The 6,915-nt window shown below is 35.9% G+C and overlaps 1 pseudogene; it reads right to left on the reverse strand.

Annotated features, from left to right (window-relative positions):
- Window positions 1-6,121: 6,121 nt before the first annotated feature.
- LOC150015159 (translation machinery-associated protein 7 pseudogene) lies at window positions 6,122-6,315 on the reverse strand (annotated as a pseudogene).
- Window positions 6,316-6,915: the final 600 nt, after the last annotated feature.

Raw genomic sequence — 6,915 nt, forward strand, 5'->3', positions numbered from 1 at the left:
AAAAACAGAAAAGTGATTTTAATAGAATATGGTCAGAATTTGGGAACTCAAGGATTATTATCTATACTCCTGAAAGCAGAATATTCTAAAATAAAATTGAGAAGTCATTGAAGTTGTTTTTGTCTGTAATGGCATTCAGAAAAATTTGTATTCATTTTGACCTGAGAGGAGTTAGTGGGGAAAAAAAAAAAAAAAACACTCTCCTAGGAACCAATATTTTATTTCATTTTCTTCCTGACTCACAATCACACTTGATATATTAACATCTATCTACAGGCTGCCATTGCTAAAGACCCCAAGCTGCACTTGAAATATCTTTTATAATAAGAACACTCTATCAAAGAAATATTCCTAACTGATACTAATACACTGGGCTGATAGAAAACCCAAAACAAAACCCCTAATACTCTATAGTTGCATGATCAAGAGTTTAAATGAATTTGCTTTCCTCATACTTTTAAAAATTAAATTAAAAGCTAATGAACGTTATGATATTTTTCTTTGATGCTACTTGTGGTAAAGGGAAAGGTCCTCCAAGTACCTAATTTGAAGAGCCACATGAGATTCTGAGAAATGTACTTTTTGAATACTTCAACCTACAGTGTCTTTTCAGTACTCAATTAGCATAATTTGACACAATTATAGGCATAAACATTTTATAGGCACTTGGTAACAGGAGTGTCAAAAAAAGTGTTGATCTCCCTCCACTTATATTGGCAACACTCACTGAGTTCTAGCATGACACTTGAATAAGCAGTGAAATATGCTCCCTACTATTAATAAAATTCAAAGTATATTTCATCTTGACACCATATCACAAATTTGACACCACGGTTCCTCTCTGTGGGATTTTGAGTCATGGAGACATCCCCTTGCTACATCCCCATCTCTACTAGATGATAATTTGATTCAGACTCTTTCAATATGTGCCAATATGTATATGTCCTCTGCAAAATGGAGCCATATCTGCAGAGAAAAGAAGGTATAACTGACAGGTCAACATCATTTTTGTGAAGTGGTACCTTAGTGGTTAAAAAAAAAATCACTTAAGTATGACTTACTTTTACTGATTCTGCTTTTCTCATGCTTTATCAACAGAACTTTTGAGAACATAAATGGCACAAAACAAAGGAATTATTTTTAACTGTCTTAATAAAATTCTATTTGTAATGAATTATGTTAAGAAATTTCAATCACAGAAAAGGTTATTTAAGCAGCTGTAAAACATTTCTAAATCAACTATCATGGAGATTTATTGAAATCAGCAGCTTCATACAAGTGTTTGGTTTGATTTGTTGTTTTCTAAACAGTCAGATATTTATGAGTATGTGTGTATTACCTAAATGCTTGAAGAAGGAAAAAGAGAATTATAAGTATATGACATATGGGAGAAAGAATCTCAATTATTAGGAAAAAGGGGGTAAAAATTATGAGATGTGACATTTTTTTAGCTCTGTATTTCCTCATTGTTAATCATTTCAGGTTTCCCAGAATTGAGATAAAGTCCATTTGGCTTAGCATTATTTCATCTGTGATTTAGTAGCTCTTATTAAAATGTATGCCTAATGAAAATAATCAGGTTCATCTTAATACTATTGAAAATAGAAAACAAACTTCATATCAGTTAACAGTGTTTGTGACCAATATAATATAAGTATATGAGTCATTCCACTTTTAATGGTCATTTCTGATATTTGTACTTACTTTTAGAAATTGATTTTTAGAGACATATTCTTTTAAATCTCTGTACAATCAAATTTGCTAGAACAGGGTATTTTTAAATTTTTAAATTTACATTACTCTGTTTGATAGAACGAAAGCATTATCATTGGGATTGTTTTTATTTAGTACCTCTAAAAGTAAGAGGGGTGAAATAATATCAATAATATTTCCTCATATTAATACAGGACTTTACAGCTTTTGAAGTACGATGACCTAATTATCTCAATTGATATTCATAGTAACACAAGTAAGGAGAACAGTTCTCAGAATAAGTGAAAACATTTTCAATAACTAGAAACAAAAATATGCCCTTGAAATTCTGACCTTATTATTGAATTATGTTGCATATTTTATATATCTCCCAAGGTTAGAACAATTATCACCCCATTTTACAAATAAAAAAAAAGTGGGACAGAATAGTTGGGTAATTTGATCAAACTCAGGAGGTAGTGAGGGTCAAAGTTTGAATTTCAATCCAAGTCTCTTTGATCATAGAGTTTAAGATTTTAACCTCTACTCCAATCTGTTTCTTTTGAGGGCAGTTCACCCAACCTTTTTTTTTAAGTCTTCATATTTTTTATAGCAGATTTAAGTTTTCAATAAAATTGAAAGAAAGGTGCAGTGATTTTCCATGTCCCCATGTCCCCATATATGCATGGCCTCCCCCATTATTAATATCACTCACCAGGATTTTGTACTAAGGATGAACCTGCATTGACATATCATATTCACCAGAGTCTACAATTTAGCTTCGCATTCACTCTTGGACCTGTACATTCTGGGGGTTTGGGGAAATGTATAATGACATACACAGAGTATTTTAAATTTTATTGATTGATCAATTACTTTTTTAGAGAGAGAGAGAGGAAAGGAGAGAGAGAGGGAAAGAAAAAAACATTAATTTGTTGTTCCACTTATTCATGCATTCATTGTTTGTTTCTTGTATGCACCCTGACCAGAGATGGAACCTGCAACCTTGGCGTATGGGGATGATATTCTAACCAACTATGATACCTGGCATGACCTCATACAGAGTATTTTTATTGCCCTAAAAATCCTCTGTACTTTGCCTATTTATCCCCTGCCTTCCACCTCTGGCAACCACTGATTTTTTCATTGTCTTTATAGTTTTGCATTTTCCAAAGTGTCATATAGTTGGAATCATATAGTATGTGTCCTTCTCAGATTAGTTTCTTTTACTTATAAATATGCATTTACATTTCCTCTATGTTTTTTTCATGGCTTGAGAGCTTATTTATTTATTTATTTATTTATTTTTACTGCTAAATAATATTTCATTGTCTGGATGGACAGTTTATTTATTCAGTTTATTTATTCATTCACTTACTGAAGGATGTCTTGGTTACTTCCAAGTTTTAGTAATTGTGATAAAGCTGCTATAAACACACATGTGCAGGTTTTTTTGTGTGAACACAAGCTTTCAACTCCTTTGGGTAAATACCAAGAAACATAATTACTGGATTTTCGGAGTGTGTTCGGTTTTGTAAGAAACTGCACACTGTGGTGGTACCATTTTGCATTTCCACCAGAAATGAGTACGTTTCTGTTGCTTCGTACCTTGTCCATATTTGTTGTTGTCGGTGTTCTGGATTTTGATTATTCTAATATGAATACAATTTTTTCATTTTTTTAGGTAAAGAAACTGAGTCCTAGAGGGGCAAAGTGTTTGGGACCAAATTTCCCAGACATTTAGTGGAAAAAGTAGAGTTCAGGCCTTGACATTAGATATCTGATGGTACTGAATTTCCAGGGCTACGTTGTTGTGTTAATTGTAAAACTCTATACATGGATCACTGCTTAGGCGAAGTACTTACTTAACATAAATGTGCTTGCTAATTAATGGCAACTAGAGGTGATTTCTTACCTGTGTTTCATGAATAAGATATTTCAGAGCTGACAGGACTATAGATTTGTTGCCCAGCTCAGAAGGGATTTGAGTTTGCTGTGATCACTCAGCTGTATGGATCAGATCATACTTTCTAAATGCCATTCCCCTTGATATGCCATCCCTTTACCTACACTAATCGATGGGCTTCTGGTTATAAAGATAGGATTAGAAGTGGTCTCTTTGATTTCTCTTGATGATTTCAAAGGCATTAAAGGATATCACCCCTTCTGTGGGCACCTAGGCTAAGGGCGAGAGGACGGTGCACGTTGTGCTTGCCAGCCAAAGCCAATCCTAACATTCGTTTGCTGTTTCTTGAATGAGATTTTGAAATTGGCAGCGATGAAGTGGGATGGATAGAATTTAGAACACTGCCTATGACACACTTCAGGGATGTTACAGGGGAGCTAACACTGAGGGAGGAATAGTGTCACCAGTCCTTTAAGAATGAAAGGTGACAGAGAAGGAATGGAGAACAGTGAAGTGAGAAGTGGTGCCAACGCGATTATGTAGTAAAGTGAGGTGATCTTCCTCCATCTCTATGCTTTGTTTTGTTTTTTGTTTTTTTCTATGAAAGGGTATGTGATGGCACAAAACTAATTTAAGGGTATTAGTTGTCTCATCATGAGCTAATTTCCAAGTGGAATAGAATAACTTTTGCCACTAAAAAGTTTATATCAATGACTTTAAAATAGATGATGGATAGAAATTACTTAGTTACAGTGCTAGTGGTTCTTAATGAATTAATTCGTTTCAAATATTTTATTAATTTATTTTTAGAGAGAGGGGAAGGGAGAGAGAAACAGAGGGAGAGAAACATCAATGTGTGGTTGCTTCTTGCCCACCCCCAACTGGGTACTTGGCCTGCAACCCAGGCATGTGCCCTGACTGGGAATCGAACCAACAACCCTTCAGTTTGCAGGCCAGTGCTCAATCTACGGAGCTGCACCAGCCAGGGCAGTTCTTAATTGTTGATTGATTGACTGGAATCCCTTTTCAAATTCTGGTAAGAGCACAGATTTTTTTCTCCATGAAAATGTATATATATCCATACTCTATTTTTAACTATATTATCTTAGATTTATAGGCTCCTTGGAGGTGATCCCTGTACTCCTGTTAAAGAATTCTTGGTTCAGACCACCACACCAGACTTTGTAAGGAGAGCAGAGAAGGTGTGAGAAAAGTTTGAGAGAGGCATGCATGCAGAGAGTAGTCAATAATATTGGCGAAACAGAATGGATGATTGACTAAGAGAATTCTCCCTCCAACTCACAGCCTCTCTACCTCTTCAGTGTCCCACTATTTAAAGATTCAGTAACCTTCTTAAAGATCTGTGCCCTTCACTCCTCACTGCTTCCTTTTTCTTTCACTCACCTCCGAAGACTGAAACTCTGCAAGGAACTAGCAGTAAGCCTGCAAATGCCTGGAAGCCTAATAGCTACTTACGTCAGCTGTGGCAGTAAAATGGTCACAGCAACCCAAGTTTCTGGGAAGTGTGTACTCAGCTTTAACTGAACAGCCCATCTTTTAGGCCATTGCTTCTTGAACTTTAATGTGCCCTCATCTCCCTAGGGATCTTGGTGATGGGAAGACTCTGGTTCTGGGTCTGGGGTGAGTCGGGGTCTGCATTACTAACAAGCTCCCAGGTGATGCTGCTGCTGCTGCTCCGTGGGCCTCCCTGTGAACAACATGGGAGGGTTTTCTTGGGGAGTTAGCAGTACTGTGCTCCTCACTGCGGGCTAAACTTCATTCATGTGTGTCAATAATCTGTTTGTTTTCCCATAAAATGCTAATTTTTAATAGGACCTCCACAAAAGATTTTGAGCCAAATTTGGAAAATTCTAAATTTTTCAGAAAGTTGAAAATCAACTTTCTGATTTAATTAAGTGGAGGCTATTATATGTGTAACAGCATCTACTGGTACAGCCTGGGAAATAAGAATAGCACAGATACCTGTCAGCTATAAATAACCACTGGAAGCTTACTCTACTTGCATAACAACACATTATTTACAGATATGTAGTCATATAAAAAGGCTTAGCATACTTTATAATAATGTGGGAGCTATTTCCTTATACTCATTTCAGGGGCTAAAATGCCAAAAAAAAAAAAAATGTTTTATTTTAACATTCATGCACTAATGCATATATTTTTTCACTTTTTCTGGTCACTCCAAAAGAGTTGGTTTAGTTCCAGCAGGTTCAGAATTTGGGCTAGAGCAGAGACTGAGGAACACACTTTGGAAGAATTCTGGCCTGGGTTTACTCTGACCATGCAGCTAAGGTTGAAATAGCTGAGTGAGAAGAACCAAAGAAATGAGCCTCTGCATGATGATGATGGTGGTTGAGCAAATGTTTATTTTTAAATGTACAACAGGCAATGAGACAGCATTTCGTTCTAGCTATAGGTAGCAACTGATGTTATGACAAGAATCCAGATGTTAAAACAGAAATGGAATTAAGGATTGCCATTTCCCTAGGCACTAGATACAGCTTATTTTTTGCCAGATTTCTTAATTCCACTGTGGCTAGGGGGCTCTCATGCTATATCATCTCTTTTGGCTCCTGAAATTTCTTCTTTTCCTCTTTTTGCTTCTGCTCTAATGCCTTATCTTCCTCATCCATCTTCTTGGCCTGCTTCTTGAGCTGCTTCAGTGGCTTTTTCTTACCACCTTTACAGCCAGACATAATGCCTGCCACCTCTTCCCCTGACCTTGCTGTGTTTTTTCACATTTAACATCGCTGAAATTAGGATATATGTTATACTCAATGGAGTTTTACAGTTGCTGTTGCCCAGGTGGCAGCTGTAAGGATGCTGTCATTGTGTGTAAATGAGAGAGCTTAATGGTTATTTTGGTGGCATGGCTGGACAATGGTGACCTATTGACATTTCAGTCAATAACCATCAGGACTATTTGAGGAAGGTGTATCAGTGCAAGATGGGTGTCAGTAGCATGAAAAAAGAGAAGGCTGGGGACAATTTTAAGAAATGTTACATCACCAGTGTTCTCAAAGCATAGAGGTTGATATTTGGTAACATGGTATCAATGGTTCTGGGATGAAATATCATTCAGAAACATTGGATTCCATGTGTGCATAAATTTTTGAAAGCTGCTGTTAAAATATATATTACTTATATTTTTTCTTTTAACATGTGAACAAGAATAATACATGATAAAAACCCATGAGTTAATGAGTCTAGAAGAACTCTTTTACTACATATAAAATAAAAATCCTAAGTAGTAAGAAAGCATTGTGTACTAGTTTGAGTGCCAACATTTTGTTTGA

Source organism: Furipterus horrens, unplaced genomic scaffold (assembly GCF_987537825.1).
Source record: "Furipterus horrens unplaced genomic scaffold, mFurHor1.1.pri manual_scaffold_3, whole genome shotgun sequence".
NCBI lineage: Eukaryota > Metazoa > Chordata > Mammalia > Chiroptera > Furipteridae > Furipterus > Furipterus horrens.